At 43.1% G+C, this 17,341-nt stretch overlaps 1 protein-coding gene across 2 annotated transcripts in view; it reads right to left on the bottom strand.

Moving 5' to 3' along the window:
* Positions 1-17,341, bottom strand: part of MIB2 (MIB E3 ubiquitin protein ligase 2) — a 60,963-nt gene that overhangs the window by 28,560 nt on the left and 15,062 nt on the right. The window lies entirely within an intron of this gene.

Below are 17,341 nucleotides of genomic sequence, written 5' to 3'. Positions count from 1 at the left end.
TTTCAACAAGAGCTCTGTTGCTCGGATGCTCTGTTCTTGCAGGGAGAGATTGGCTTGATGCCTATTCGGACACGTTTTTAGACAGAGATCTTAAAATATATATATTTGCAGGTTTATAAGTGTTTTTTAAACTTTTGTTGTGCCTTACACTCTTCAAAATTGCATTAAAATGTTTCTTGCTGCTGCAGCATTACAAAACATAGACACTGTATAGTCTGTATTTTGCTTTGTTTTACTAAAACTAAATAAATTGCCTTGGATAATGATGTGTTGAGAGGCAAGAGGTGTAAGAATGGTTTATTACTTATTAGAGTGGTTTATATCCAGTCTCTTAAAGATACAAAGCTTGTAATTGCCTTTTTTTGCCAGAGCTCACTGAAGGAGTCACATAGACCAAGTCATCCTTTATGAATTACCTTTATGGACTACTTTATGCACTGCCTTTCATAATGCATTATCTAAGCATGCTGGGACACAGCTCCCGCCACACTCATCCACTATGACTGCAAGGGAAGGGGATGCTGGGAACTGTAGTAACACATATACAGAGGACACTAGGCTGCAAAATTCTAGTTCTAAGTCAAGCTTGGGCAAGTTAAGTTTTTTGAACAACTGTGTCTATGCTGGCTGTTGGATTCTGGGAGATGTAGTCCAACAGGTAACATTTCCACAGTCTGTTAAAGGGCTGCCAGAAACAGTACAATGATTTCATGGGTCTGCCAATTTTTAAAGGGAGGAAAATCTGATATTTGTGGTCAGGGCTCTAAAGGATATGGCCTACTACTAAAATGGAAAAACTAGAGATATGAACACTCAGGGAAAAGGGAACCAATAACTAGTTAAGTTGACCCACTCTCCTTCTTTCTTCCAAGGAAAAACAAAGGTGTATATATATATATATATATATATATATATATATATATATAGAGAGAGAGAGAGAGAGAGAGAGAGAGAGAGCCCTGAGCCACACAGTCAAGTTACATGGCCAGACATACAACGGAGCTTTCTATGCCGAATTATGTCCAAAGTCTCCCATTCTGTCTTAGTTTCCTATAAGATCCCCATCTATAAATGTAATATCTGATAAAATAATGTCTTTGTAATTAAAAATCCTGTATTGTTAAAGTGCAAGATTAATAAATGAAAACTAAGCCAGTTTCCTCATTATGTAAAGGGATCTTGTAGCACCTTTGAGACTACCAGAAATAAAGAAGTTGGCAGCATACGCTTTCGTAGACTTTAGTCTACTTCCTCAGATGCTCTCAATGCATATGAAGAAGTAGACTTCACTCTACAAAATCTCATGCTGCCAACTTCTTTATTTCGGTGTGTCTCACAGGTGCTACAATCTCTCTATATTCTGATTCTACAGAATAACACAACTGTATCTTTGAATTCTACCCGTTTCCTCATGTGTCTGTAGCCCATTCATTTTACTAGGTGCCTAGAGCTAAGAGCAAAATGCTGCTTCTCAAGAAACTCTGCCCCCACCAAACTAAAGCTACTAACTCGTCACAGCATTTTACATTGTACCCACACAATGGTGAAGTCAGGATCTGCCGTCCGGTTGAAACAACTCCCAATGCCCATAACGCTCAAGTGATGACGCCAATGGTGCTTCTCCCCTTTGCCCTGTTCTCAGATCAGTCAAGGTCCTCACACTGAGCCCAACATGTTCCTCGCATGAGAATCCTCTGGCCAGCCAAGCAGCTTGTCCGTTTTCTCCTACTTGGACAAGGCCAGCCACTCTCCACAGCGAAATGTCAGAATCCAGGAGGGGTGGAGGAAAGAAAACACACAACACTCCAAACACCTTACGTAGGCCGTCTCTAATACCCAGCGACAGCCGGTGGAAGCTTGGCTGGATAAACCCCTTAATGCAACCTGGGAGAGAGCGCCCTATCGGCCCACTTTGGCACTAAAATAAACCTTTTGCCCCAGCTTTCATTAATTAATGGACAATCTGGGCAGGATGGCGTGCCGGATAGACGTGCACAAGGAGAACAAGGGGCAGATTTACTGGTACACAGGCTGGGCTGTTTAAGGGCTTTTTGTCATTCAGACTGTTCATGCAAAAAGGCCCAAGCTGGGGAGCGCTACACATGACCCAAGAAGGCAGCTCTCCTCTTGCACCAGGATGACAAGACAGCAAAAGAGACCGTCTTCAGCAATGAGTGTATTTGGCATGACGAAAATAAGGATCAAAGCTTTGCCTACCATTCTGACATGTGCAGAAATTATGGCCTGTTACAGACTGCCAAAATAAAGCTGCTTCGGGTCTCTTTGGAGATATGCTGTTTAAATGATGCATTCACCCTAAGAATCCGGAAGCTGCACCAAAGTTGCACTCCAGTGCTTAGGAATGGAGTGTGACTTTGGCGCGACTTCTGGACTCTTAGGACCCATGCATCATTTAAAGAGCATACCTCCAAAGAGACCTGAAGCAGCTTTATTTTGACAGTCTGTAACAGGCCTATGTTTCTATCCCACCCTACTTTCAGGTAGTTCAGGGTGACAAATGTGGTTCTCCCGCCACTCTTATTTTCATGGCAGTCCTGTAAAGTAGAAGGTTCTAGTTTCAATCCCCCTGATACAGAGAGACAGGAACAAATCTCTGACTCAAGACTTCGAGGGATTGTCTCCTCATTTGGTTGCCTACCAGGACCATTCTCTGCAGTCCTTTGCTTGTGTCTCCAGTCTCCACCAAATGAGATGAGCTAGGTAGGGGTGCATCCACACTGCAGAAATAATCCAGTTTGGCACCACTTTAACTACCAGGGCTCAATGCTATGGAATTTGGGGAATTGTAGTTTATTGTGGCAATATAGAACCACAGCTCTCTGACAGAGAAAGCCAAACGTCTCAGAAAACGACAGTTTCATAGCACTGAGCCCTGGGAATTAGTGGTGTCAAACTGGATTATTTCTACAGTATGAATGCAACCTAGTTAAAAGAGACAGAGCTTTTTCAGGGGTGGTACCCCCACGGTGTCTTTGACATAGATTTTACCACCTTCAGTAGCAGACTATGACACTATTAAAAATGTCCCAGACATTCCAAGAACTGTTTTCGGTGCTTTGAGGATTAGGCACTCTTCTATTCTGCCACTTTATTGACATATATTGTACTGTTCATGAATTCTCGTTGCTGGTACTTTGATGTGGGTGGTATTATGTGCTATCTTTAGATATTCTTACATGGTTTCCAGTTTATATTTTTGAATGTATTGTAAAGCGCCCAAAGAACTCTGGTTTATCACACAATCCAAAGGAGCACTAAATGAACCACTGTAGAAGACAACACTGAGCTACCCAGATGAACAGTTTAGTATCTAAAAGGCGCTTCTGACAAATATCAAGGCTGAGCTATCCCTCCCCCCCCTCCAGGCTTGTGCAACTCTCTCTCAGGTTATATTCTTAACGGAGACAACACACTTCAGCAAGGAGATACACAAGCCCCAAATCCCTCTAAGCCCAGCTGGGGAGCTTCCAAGTAGAGCTCAAGAGGAAATCCTGAAAGATGTCTGCTCTGCGTCACGCACAAGGGCCAAAAGGACACCGGCAAGTAGAGGAATAGACTGAACAAAAGGTTTATTGGCTTATTTAATATCTAGTCTCTCTCCTAATATGAATCCGGGCAGCTATCCCACTGGGAAAAGGGGGAGAAGGATAGATCCCATGCATCTTTCCCGGTGGGATGCCTGGAAAAGACTGCTATCCCACTGGGAAAGGGGCAGGGAGCCAGCTAAAGAGATGGGAGGGCAAGGGAAGAAGAGGAGCATGAGGACCTGCTCCTCTTCCCCTGTCCCCTTTAACTGGCTTCCATGGGGATAAACGGGAGTTATTCGCGGTTTTTCCACATTCGCAGAATGACAGTTCTGACAATGAACATCTCTGCTGTTGACCTATAGTTATTGAATACAGTACAGGTTTACTGAGTTTGAACTTCTGAAGCCTGAATTTCTGAACTTGGTTTACTGCTGGACTTGACAAATACTGGTTTGTTAGGACCAGCCTTATCTCATGCTCTGTGTTAAATTTCTGATTAGTAAAGCAAGTAAAGTAATGATAGAAGAAGATTTTGGCATATCATTTGTAGGGACAGTAGTACAGTAACCTCCCTGAATGCCTCTTGGGAGATCTAATTCTCAATTTTGCTTGTCCCAAGTATTTTTTTTTCTGGTGAGGAAGCCTCTGGCTAATGGCCATGGATCCCAGCTATGCTTCTGGGAATTAAAGTGCAAAAATCAAGTCCCACGTAACCTTTCCGAGTGTGGATCCCTTCTATATCTGCATGCTCAAGATCTGAAACTGAAGCCCTGGAATTCCTAAGCTACCAAGTCAGTAGGAAGTATTGGAATAAAAGAGGGATGGAAAAATAAACAAACAAACAAATAAATAAACTTGTTTATTGATTAATGTTATTTATATCCCCTCCTCTTTCCAATACGGGACCTAAAGCAGCTGACCTTACTAAGAAGTTAGTAGGATGCCTTGGAGATCTAAGCCAGGGGTGGGTGTGAAAATGTGCAAACAAGTAACAAGGCCTATTTATCCATTGCTACAAGAGCTGCTATTAGTCTATCCTACCCCTTAGCCTCTCAAAGTAATGATCCCTGTCACTTATTACCAATGAGCAGTAGGTAACAACATTATATCCAAAATAATGATGGGGGAGAAAGGATTTCCCCAGCAATAATATATTAACTTTACATAAGACACATATGCATCCTCTTCCACTTGGACTCCATTTTGCGACTCCTCTTGGAGGCATCATGTTTATGATCAGTGCTTCACAGAGCACTTCACAATTTACCATTACACTTCTGGAGGTAAAAAAGTAAAAACAAGAGCTGAAATTCAACTCACTGTATCAATCGGGACTCCAGTTGGCAAAAGACTCAATCTTTACGGGAACATGCTTTTTGCCTATGTATGCAGAACTGACTTCCATCTGCAGGGTAAATTCTGAGTGCAGCATTTGGATGGTTTTTAAATTCCATCCCCCACCATTTATTTTTCCCCCTTGTCCAAGCAGAGTCTCTATATAAAGTAGGGAACAGATTGCACAGAAGAATTCAAAGCTTGGAGAAGATGCTGCGGGCATCTCTTAGCATCAACATTGTCCTGGAGGGCAAGTGTCATTTTATGTACAGCAATTTCCTCCTAATCCTCAACCAGCCAAAGGCCCCTCTAGAAATTTAAAGAGAGGCAGAATTTCTGGGTCAGCAGTGATCTGAAAATGAATATCTTAATTAAAATTGTTATTAAAGGCAATATTGCAGTGATTATATGCATCCCCAGGGATAGTTACACAGCACTCTTAATAGCCTTGGTTGTTATCCAGTATTTGGAAGCAAAACAACTCAAATTAGATTAAAATCCAGGAGGCACTTGGCTCCAGCTATTCTGCTTTGCTTCATTCTTTGGCCTTTCCCAGTCAGCAGGTTGCTGGTCAGATTCAATTGTGCAGTTCAAGGTTATATCTTGGTTATTGGGCACTACTTTCTGGCATAAACAGTTTGTTGTTGTTGCTATTTGCTTTCAAACAGGGATCTTACCAGGGATATATATACCAGGGATCCTGGAGGGCGACCAAAATGGTGAAGGGTCTGGAAACCATGCCCTATGAGGAACGCCTTAGGGAGCTGGGTATGTTTAGCCTCGAGAAAAGAAGGTTAAGAGGTGATATGATAGCCCTGTTTAAATATTTGAAGGGATGTCATATTGAGGAGGGAGCAGGCTTATTTTCTGCTGCTCCAGAGACTAGGACCTGAAGCAATGGATGCAAGCTCCAGGAAAAGAGATTCCAGCTCAACATTAGGAGGACATTCCTGACAGTAAGGGCTGTTCAACAGTGGAACACACTCCTTCCTCGGAGTGTAGTGGACTCTCCTTCCTTGGAGGTCTTTAAACAGAGGCTGGATAGCCATCCGTCAATGGGGATGCTTTGATTGAGAGTTCCTGCATGGCAGGGGGTTGGACTGGCCCTTGCGGTCTCTTCCAACTCTATGATTCTGTGATTCTATGGAGGTCTCTTATTCATAACCACCATAAGACAAAGTCGACAGCAAATAAAAACAAAGATAAATACATACAAAAAGCTCTCTACCTCGTAACACTTAGTTTTCACTCTGTGTGCCAATTCTTCTTGGCAAATGGGGCACACACCAGCTAAGGTTTTTGCCTCCGTCACTTTAGATGTTGCTTTTCAAAGCCAAAAATCAAAACAAAAGACCAGAGCTTACAGGCACATATTCAAGAATTGTCACAAACTGCAACGCTTGCTATGTTTCTGCTTGGGATTCACACCGACAGCCAGAGCAGAGCTCCCATTCCCCCAATTATCTTCACCGACAAACCAAGTTCTAGTGAGGGAGAAGAGAAAAGCGCTTTCTGCTTGGAGAGATTTCTACCTGAACTTGGTGTTTTCCAGCTTCCATCTACAACTGCAAAGCTGTCATAAAATGAAGGGAAAAAAGGTTTTGGCTGCCACTGGAGGAACAGAACGAATCAGAGGAAGAAATGTGATCTCTACTCTACCTGCCTAAAAACAAGGCAGCAATTTTTTTTTTTGCATTATGACTTCCCTAATTTTCTGAGCCTATGAGAGGAAGGTTGGAAGGGTTACTTTTGGGGGATTACAATCCCCCAAATCATTCAGATCATATGGGGATTCTGGGACTTGTAATCCAAAAATATCTTTTAAAAACTCTCCGTGGGGCCTATTTTTGGTGCAAAATGGTGCTTCATAAGGTGGCCGAAACAGGTATATGGCAGCTCAGAAGGTGGAGCCAAACCAAAAATGATGACCCAGAGTGTGGGGTTCAGTTTCCTGATGGACCCAAAGAGCTGCACACAGGGATGATGGGCTTGCAAGTCCAAATGTACTCTGGAGTGACTACCAATCAGACATAACAACAAAATGAATATGGAATTTGCCTGGTAAAGGTCACAAAGAACCGGTCAAAGGCAACCCATTAACATGACTGTTTATAATTATAAAACTGACAAGTAAAGGGGCTATTTTTTCTCTTTACTTCTGACTGTACTTCCTGCTGTTTGTCATATTATAATCAGAGCTATAACTCTGGAGACCAGGGTTTGATCTTGCAAGGGAAATTAGTTACACCACAAAAGGAGTGATGACAGCACTTGTTAAAGTTAAAACCATCACTACCGGAATCCTTCTCCAGGATGGGAGCTGGATCCCCAAATAACTTTTGCAAGTTCTGATTACAAGCAATTAGTTACATGCAATTACAGTATGTCCAAGCACTGCAGGAAGCCATATATGAACAGCAGTAATGCAGAACTGGATATCTTGGCAGAGAACCGAGTGTGGGGCTCATACTCAGAAAAGCACCATTTCCAAAATCTGACAGTGATCAGATCGACCCGTTCAATTGTGGTTGGAAAAAAGGCTGCTGACAGATGTGCATTTTAGGCAATTTTGAGGTTTTGTTAAGAGCAGAGTTCCCTTCCCCACCCCACCCCCAGCAGCTAGTTTGGGTAAATTCATTTATGACCGTAATCTACTACATCTTTGCCCCCAAAGCGGAGGAAGAGTCTGGCCTTCAAGGCTCTTTCACCTTGGAGGCACCTAATGTTGGACGAAATGAGACTTTATAGCTAGCTCTCTGCATGGTTTCCCTGGAGGCTTGACAGTTATTTAACATGAAGTAATTTATCTGAAAGTACTGCCAGAAGGGAAGGGGGCTGGGAACCAGCTGCTGAATTGTGCTGAATTTATTTTCACACAGAGGATACTCAGACAAAAAGGGAAGGGGAGGAAGATGCTTTAAGGTTTTTGTTTGCTTTTCCCCATGCAGTTTTGGACAGGGAAGTTTTGGAGAGAAGCAGAAAGAGAGGAAGGCCACATACTAGATGGATGGACTCTATGAAGGAGGTCATGGGTATGAATTTGCAGGACCTGAGTAGAGCAGAGGAGCATAGGGAGTCTTGGAGATGTCTCATCTACAGGGTCTCCATGGGTCGAGATCGACTGGAGGGTGGATAACAACAACAAAGGCAACTTCACATCCTTTCACAGATGAAAACCAGAACCTGTATGGCCAAGCAACAACAGGGTGGTGAAAATGGAAAAAGTTATTAATGAGGAAGAATACACAAGCTAGGAGAGGCTGCAGATGTTTGCTTTGGCCTGAGCCTGCTGGAAACAGCAAGAGACCTCCTCCTTCTCTCTCTTCCTCTCACCCTACTGAGTTAATAGTTAATATTAATAATAATTTCAGTAGAGCAAATTACTTTTGCACTTTGAAGTCAGTTTGCAACAACTAAAGTAAGCCGAGGACAAAGAGGGAAGTGGGGAAGGAGAGGGAAATTGGGACACATGAAAAGCGGCTGAAAAGGTGGCTCAACAGAAAATTAATTGGGACAAATTGGGATAGCTGGAGGGCACACAACTTCAGTAGGTCTGGGGCCAATTTTCCACTCTTATGACTGGAAACCACAGCACAGCTGCTCCCTCAAAGCAAGAAGTCTACTTCTGGGTTGGAAAAAAATGTTATTGTTCCGCTCTTTTTATATCTATATACAGCAAAAGCATGTGCATAGAATGTGCCTTCTTTTAAAGAGGAATCATACTACCTGGAGTGAAACGCTCCACATTTTAACATTTCGGACTGGGAAATGGGTGTCTATTGCATGGGGGGGGGGTTAACAGCCTGAAGGCTTTTGGGATTGGCTTTATTGTTTTTATTCTAATGGTGAAGTATAATCAAAGCCAGAGGCAAAACACAGTCATAGGGATGGGAACAAATGTCTGCTTAGAATTAAGGAACAAATAGTATCTTAATATGCTTAACCCAAGGAATTTGTATGTTTAAAAAATGAAGTCTCATTCATGAGCTATTCCCACTCACTCCCCATTTTTGTTTCGGTTGTCTAAGTTAGGACCCTTCTCCTCTCCCCCCCAAATTTTTTTGTTGTTGCTGCTATTTTAAAAGGAATGAAATTGAGGAAACTCCAATCTACCACAAATCAACCAGAAGACCTAACAAGGTCTAAACATCTCCAAAGAAGGAGACTCCATCACACTTCAAGGGAGTGTCTTCTACTGATGAACAGTTTTCCTAATGTTTAGGTAGACTCTCTTTTCCTGTGCATTGAATCCATTGTCCTAATCTCTGGAGCAGAAGAAAACAAGCTTGGCCCATTTTCAATATGACATCCTTTCAAATATTTAAACAAACCACATCACCTCTTAACCTTAGCTACTCCTCCTAACTTGCTGTCATATCCAAATTTCATAAGCTTGCCCTCTATTCTATCATCTAAGTCATTTGTAAGTATGTTGAATAACACTGAGTCCAGGACAGAAGCCTCTGGCACCCCACTGGTCACTTCTCTCCAGGATGAAGATGAGGCTTTGGGGAGCACCCTCTGAGTTCAGTCAAGCAATTAGAAATCCACCCATCAGTTGCATTGTCTAGCACATAGTTTATTGCCTCGATTGCATGAATATCATGGAGGACTTGGTCAAAGATCTTACTGAAATCAAGATATGCTACATCCACAGCATTCCCTTCATCTACCTAGCTTGGAACTCTATGTTAAAAAAGAGATAAAATTAGTCTGGTGTGACCTAACATTAAGAAGGGGAGATATATATATCAGTAACAAAATATTTCAGCTGTCATGATATTTGTTGGAAGTCAAACTCTGCCAAAAATATATGGTCCAACAAAATTCCTTACTTGTCCTACAGACCAATTTCATTGTTCAGACTGTGGGAGAGGCAACAAGGGGATCAGATATTTTGGGTCCTGTCACTTGCACCTTATTAACCAGGTCATCTTGTTGACTAGGACCAGTACCAAAATAGGTGACCCCCTTGTTGCCTCTCCCACCGCCTACAATGAAATGTGTCTGTAAGACAAGTAAGGAATTTTCATTATTAATATATGTTTGGTCATCTCTTCCAGGAAGGCATAATTCAAGTCCTCAGTCTGACTTGGTCTTTAGCAGATCCACAGATTTGCATCACTGTTGTTTATCTCCCCCTTAATTTTTACCAAGATGCTTTTAACCTGGCTTCCAAGTTGTAAGTTTTAAACCAAGGCTGGATGGACATCTGTTGGGGCTGCTTTTATTGTGTATTCCTACACAGCAGTGGGTTGGACTGGATGACTCTTGTGATGTCTTCCAGCTCTATGATGCTATGTTTCTAAGTCATGGCTCTCTTCAAAGCTGTAAAGATCCCAATATATAATAACCCTCCTCCTTCTTTCCTGTTTGGTCTCTTTCTTGGAAACAGGTTATACTCCCCTCGATTACTAGATTCTAATCATGAAACTAATCCCATTGGGTTTCAGTGATACCTATTATATCATAATTGCTTTGTTGTGTTAAGAGTTCATCTTGTTTATTTCCCATGCTCTGCGCATTACTGTAGAGACATCTAAGACCATGGGACATTTCCCCTAGCTGCCTATGGTTTTTTAAGGTGTTTTTTTCCTTCCACTGTTTTCTTGTACTATTTGCCTTATTCTTTATGTAACAGTCAGGCTATTATTTCCAGCACCTGATGAACTCCTGCCCTTAGGAACACTGTTTCTCTCCCTGACATAGCTCAGTTTAATTCCCTCCTGATTAGCAAAATGTTCCTGCCATCTTCTGTGAGGTGCAACCCATCCCTTGCCAGAAGTCCATCTTCATGAAACCTGACACTACAACAGTGCAAGAAGCCAAATCTTTCCCAGCAGCACTATCAGCACAGCCAGTTGTTCACTTCCACTATTCTTCTCTCCTTTCTTGGGCCATGCCTTTCTATTGGTAGGATAGACAAAATGACAACCAGGTTTTTCAGCTTCCTACCCAAAGCCTCATAACCCCATAAAATATTCTAAAGGCTATGTCTTGCTGTATGATTGGTTCCAACATGGACCAAAAAGAAGGGTTAATGGTCAACAGGCTTAAAGAGCCTTGCCACCTCTGTGACATCGCAGATTTTTTGTCCCAGGGAGACAGCACACCTCTTGAGACATCTCACCAGACCCATAAACTACTGCTACTGTCCCTCTCAGCAGGATATCCCCTACTACCACCACATGCCTCCTCTGCAATTTGTTAGAAGCCATTCCATGCACCAAACCTTCCAAAGTCACCTGTAGGTTGTCTGATGACTGACACAGTTGCTCTTTTGCTGTCCTTGATCATCACCAAAGAGAGAGAGAGAGAGAGAGAGAGAGAGAGCTGAATTAATTCTGTAGCACCAAACTCACAAAATGGTCCCTGGTGCTTCTACTTCTATGTTTCATATTCCTCCAAATGTCTACCTCCTGTGTATGGGAACTGACCTTCTCCTCAGAGACATCCCCTGTATGTTCCTCATCCTGGACAGTCTGCTCAAGAATACCTCATGGTTCCAGGAGGTTTAAGAACACCTCATATTCCCTAATACGCTGAAGAGTAGATACACAGGCCTTAAGCTGCTGGACCTTCTCTTCCAACAGGGCCAACTTACACCTGATGTAGGTATAGCTACTTACAACCTCTGGTAAGAAGACAAACATACCACACAGTTGCTGCAGGCACCCGCAGTAGCTCCCCTACCATTCAAATTCAGTACTCTTAAGCAGGCACTGAAACAGAACTCCAGGCTTCCTCCTCCAAACTTCCCCACTACTGCCTGTTTGCAGAGCTCCAAGGACATGGGGTGGCTTCTACTAGCCTGAGGACCAATTCAACGTATGAAAAGTTTGGTGGTGGGTTTGTTCATGGGAGTCCTAATTTGGGGGGAAAGCGGGATACAAATAGCAGCAACAACGGGACCAGCATCAAAAGGTGAATCAAAGAGTACCAGCATCTTTTAGCTTCAAGCTCTTATTTGCAAGTAAGCCTCAGGAGAGGTATTTGGACTTGTTTGAAGGGGGAAAACCCTTAGTTAAAAAGTGGAAACCAGCTGATGAACTTATGGCAGACCACAAAGTACCCCTAGGCGCCAACTGCCCTGCTAAGGTCTTGCAAACTCAGGGTCGTGGCATCCTTGATTGAATCAATCCAAATGAAGTGTGGTCTTTCTCTTTTCCTACTTTTTTTTACTTTACCGAACAGTAGAGTCTTTTCCAATTAGTCATGTCATCTCATTATATGTCAAAATTACAGGAGCCTCATTTTAGTCATGGCCAGCTGATGAACTGCAAAACCCCAGGCCAGCTGGATCTGGCTCCCTAGATGGGCCAAATTATGCCCTAGTATTGGAGGTTCTCACTCCTGTGAAAAATAGACATTAGGTATTCCATTTGGCACCTGCCCTAGGCATTGGCATCAGGGAAAGGGAGCCGCCTGGGTTCCCAAGGAAGGCCAAATTCAGCCTCAAGTTTGATGTTTCTCACTCAAATTAATGAGACTTAAAATGGCACACAATTGAAAGACATTTGACTGCCACACAGCATACTACTAGTGAAAGATGACAACAGTGAACTGGAGCAGAACTGCCTATACTCCAAATCAACAGACACATTCACCCAGCATTCCCAGCATGGAGACTGAAACAATAAAAACAGTGGTTAAGAGCAAAAAAGCTTGTGAAAGTCTGCAGTAATACACTGAAACCACTATTCTAGCACAGCAGCTTTTTAGAAAGGATTTTCCAACTGTACTGAAAAACCTCTTTCCCACCTCCAGATAAATGCAGAGCTATTCTGCCCCATGCGGAAATCTTTAAAAGCATCTATTAGTCATCTTCAAGTTTCTTTCTGAACCAAGAACCTGGTGCAGCGGGATCATATGGTTAGCTCCTCTGCAATTTACAAAATGACATAGGGGGAAAAGGAAAGAGTATGTTGGGTAGGTAACCTAGTTACAGTCTCTACCTTTTCCCATAAAAGCTCACCTGCAGGTCCCCAACCCCCTTTGTTATGTGTTTCAGATCTAAAGCTTAGCAGGGTTTTTTTTTTGGGGGGGGGGTTAAAATAAAAGGTCACACATCCTTTTCTTTGAGGCATAAGGATATAGGGAGGAATAAAATGGTGAGGCAAATTCAATGTATGACCACACATCAATTCATGTAGTTGAAAGTCACCATGGAAACTTGTGCAACTGCAAAAAACAGACCTCGTGTATAAGATAAGGGCAGGTCTGGAGGCCAAAATTATGGATTTTGATATGACCCATGGATAAGTCAAGGGTAAAACTTAGGGGCATGTAAAAAAGGATGTAAGGATGAATCAAGGGGAAATGATGCTAAAGATCTTTAAAGATTTTGATAGGTGTAACTGTTTGTGCTCACCTTAAAGGCTGGATGGACGGGGTAATAGAGGGGGTTGATGCTTCTTTTAGGTGCTCTGAGAAGAGATTAAGCTCTCACCTTTTACCAGGGCATGGTTCCCTTTTTGATAAGAGTTAAAGTACAATATTTGCATTGAGCCGTGGATAAGTCAACCAAGGTTTTTTCAGTCCATTTTTTGACTACAATTTCTAGACTGATACATGGGTATACACTGTAATTGCTGCGGTCGTGGTGGTGTGTATGTGCATGTGTGTATGTGCAATGATGTATGTTCTAATCCGTTTTTCATTTTTGATAGTTTAATCTCATTTTAAATTTTGTATTGGGTGAAGTTTTAATTACGTGTTTTAAAATTTGTTGTGAGCCGCTTTGAGTCCCTAACTGGGGAAAAAGTGGGATAGAAATAAATAAATTAAATTAACAAATAAAGAAATACTTTAGGGTCCAAACAACACACTATACCAGAAATAGAAATCCTGTATCGCATGCATCTTCTAGACTACCTACATTTTTGGTTAAAAAAATTATTTTTCCATCCTGGTACAGTGATTTTGCATCAAGAGAAGGTGAAGAGTACCCTCCTGCATCATCCTTAAGGAGATTTGTAAAAACTGAATTGGGCATCTGTTTGCATTTTTAAAAGTTTTTGGGGGCCCCCAATGAGTCACAGTGGGTCAGAGAGCTGAAAAACTGCCCCCATGACTGCTTGAGGTTGCCATGTTGTTAACTGGTGTCAAGATGGCTTCAGATTACACTGAGTGAGAGATCTCTAAGAGACTCTCGGCCATTACAAACGGGCATCAAGTACGGACTGGGTCCGTATTAGGGTTAGAAAGGGGCGTCCCTTCCAGACACCCCTAACCCTAATACGAACCCAGTCCGTACAAAATGGCGGCGCCTGTTCCACACAGGGGCCGCCATTGCTACATCACCACCGCACCGCCTCCAAATGAGGCGGCGCGGTTGTGACATACTGGCACGGCACCAGGGCGCATAGAGCGCCCTTTCTGCGGCACCAGAAGAAGCTCTGAAACAGAGCTCCTTCTGCGGTTTGCATAGCTGGCACAGCCTTTAGACAGCTGCGCCAGCAACGCAAAGGAGAAAGGGGCCGAGTGGCCACTTTATCCTCCTCCCCACCGCTGTCGGGTGTCCTTGGGGCATGAAGCCCCAAGGACACCCCTTTCCAGGCCGTGGGGAAGCAGCCTTTTGCCACTTCCCCGCGGCCTGGAAAGCGACGGATCGGGGCCTCGGAGGCTGCTGTTCTGGCAGCGGAGGCCCCGATTCGGCGGGGAAAGGGGCGGGAACAGGCCGCCCCAAACGGGCGGTCTATAAACCGCCTCTGTTATTCCCATGTTGGTCTTCACTGATGTATCTTTATACTTGAGGAACTTGCTTTGAGCCTGGCCTGTACTTGATGTATCTTACACTTGAGTATGTCGACCCCTACATTAAACTAAGGCTAATCTAAAACAGTCAGAGAGATGTAGTTGTTTCTTGAGACCAGGGTGTGATTCCCTGCCTGGCCCCACTGGACATACACACTCTCAGCCCCAGAAAATTCCATGATAGGGTTGTGTTAGGGTCTTCATAACTCAGAAGCAACTTGAAGGCATACATCAACAAACAGCAACAATTTAAAACAAAATAGAAAGAATCTGATCTCTTCCTTCTGGTGATATTGGAAGTGTAGAAGAGGAAGAAAGTGTGGAGAAGCCAGTAAAGCTAGCTGAAGGCTGGTTCTTGCTCATAACAACCAAGCTTTAGTATTACATCTGAATGCAGCTGTTACATGAAGACTCTTTCCCTAAGATGCCTTGTTCTGTCAACCCCAATTTACATGCCATCTCAATTATTCAAGTGAAAGTTTAAATACCCATCTGCATAGAAGATACGTGCTTTACACTGTGTTTAAAAGAATAGCTTGACGCCTGAGGCCAAATTTCTCTTAGCAGTGTGGTAGTATTTTAACACTCTCTCCAGGTAACAGAACATCTGTACAGACAGACAGTGGGGAGTGATAGATTTGGAGAGGAGAATGTGTACTACTTTTTCTAGTCTGGTTATTTGAACTGGTCAGATCATACACTGAACTGCTAATGATTTACGTTGCCAAGGAAAACTTGGATGGACTGAGCCAACTGCACAGCCTTGACACCTACTGCTGTTTTCACCTCCACCTCCAGAAAATCTCTCAGCAAACAAGGTATCAATCCACAAACTGAAACTGTGCCATTTCTTCTGTGGCAATGGTCAGGGAACCTATTTCCTACGTAAAGATGTTAACTGAAAGGGCGCAGGAGGGGACAACATATGTGTGCAGGTATAGCAAGTAAATGAGTATACAGTAGTTTCCAACAATGCTGGATTGCATAGGTCTCTCCATGGTACACTATTATTTTCTTTCTTTCTGTCACTTCACTTCTCTCTTTCTCTCTCTTCTTTATCTTCCCTTCCTTTCTTTCACTGCTATCCCATTTTCTGATCAAATTTTTCTTTCTTCAGCATTTATAATTTCTTTTTCACTTCATCCATCCATCCAAGTTTACTTTCTTTCTTTTATTCCATTTATATGATGTCTTTCTTCCAATGTGGGACCCAAGGTGTCTTAGAAAGCCAAAACAAGATCCGCTAAAATCTAAAATGTTCTTCCCCCACTCCATTTCTCTTCCTCTTTTTCTTTCCCATGCCATATCTCTCTCTTTTTCTCTCTACCTCTCTCCCACTATTCTACTCTATTTCTCTTCCACACCATTTCCCTCTTCCTCTCTCTGTGCCACACTATTTCGTCCCCCATTCTGTATGTTCTACATAATTTCACTTTCTTCCTTCCTGTCCTCTCTCTTTATGTGCCACCCCACTTCTCTTTGCCTGGTTACAGACCACCGAAAAGCGGTGGTCTGCTGCTGCCACTGGTTGCAGCATCCGGGAACCACAGCAGCCAAACGGTGTGGTTCCCGGACACTGCACTTCCTTCGACCCGGAAGAGATGCCGCAAGTGCCAAAGCGTGCATTCGTGGCATCATTTCTGGGGTGTGACGTGCGGACGCAGGGCGGACGCTACATCAAAATGGCAGCGGCCGTGTGGAACGGTCGCCGCCATTTTGTATGGACTCAGTCCGTACTAGGGTTAGGGGTATCTGGAAGAGACGCCCCTTTCTAACCCTAGTACGTGCTGAGCACGTACTTTCCTGCTCGTTTCTAACGGGCCTTTCTTTCCTTGTGGCCACATTTCTACAGCCCACTTGTAATCAGATCTAGGGAAGCTTCTATGTCCACTGAGGGTCTACAGATATATAGCCCATGCCCATACAAATGGTAATAATGGCCCCATACAAACAGGCCAAAATAAAGCTGCTCCGGGCCACTTTGGAGGTATGCTGTTTAAATAATGCATATGTCCTAAGAGTCCAGAAGCCACACCAAAACCATGATCAAGTCCTAAGGACTGGAGCACAGCTTTTGTGTAGCTTCCAGACTCTTAGGACACATGCATCATTTAAACCGCATACCTCCAAAGTGGCCCGAAGCAGCTTTATTTTGGCCTGTCTGTATGGGGCCAATGTCAATGTTTGTCCACTGTCTTTTTCTTTTAAAATGGGGGGGAAACAGTCTATGCTCCACCTCATAAATGCAGTAACTGACTCTGCTTCAAAACATGGAAAGAAGAGTGGACAGAATTCAGATTCCAGCCTCTTATTTGTCTTAATACATGAGACAATGAGGGAAATGGAGTATGGGTCAGTGAAAGACTGAGAATCTATGAGTAGAAATGTCATTCTCCTTTTCCTCTCTTGCTCGCCCTCATGAGAGATAAACCTAAACATGGTGCAGGCATACATGATAGGATTTTAAGACTTTGATGCCAAGAATGTCAAGTGTAACACTAAACCATGTTTGAGAGATATGTAAATGAGCCTGTACATGGTGTGTAAAGGTTAATATGCCTCCACATTTTTTGCGGCATCTGGCTTACAGTTTTAAAGTAACCATAGTTCTCCACTGCATGTCTCTGAACTCTAGTTAGCAAACAAACCAGGATTATAAACAATGATCCTGGCTTGTTTGATTTATTTATGTATCTATGTCT

This window comes from Sceloporus undulatus, chromosome 7, assembly GCF_019175285.1.
Source record: "Sceloporus undulatus isolate JIND9_A2432 ecotype Alabama chromosome 7, SceUnd_v1.1, whole genome shotgun sequence".
NCBI classification, from domain to species: Eukaryota; Metazoa; Chordata; class Lepidosauria; order Squamata; family Phrynosomatidae; genus Sceloporus; species Sceloporus undulatus.
This window is presented reverse-complemented; position numbering and strand designations above follow the sequence as displayed.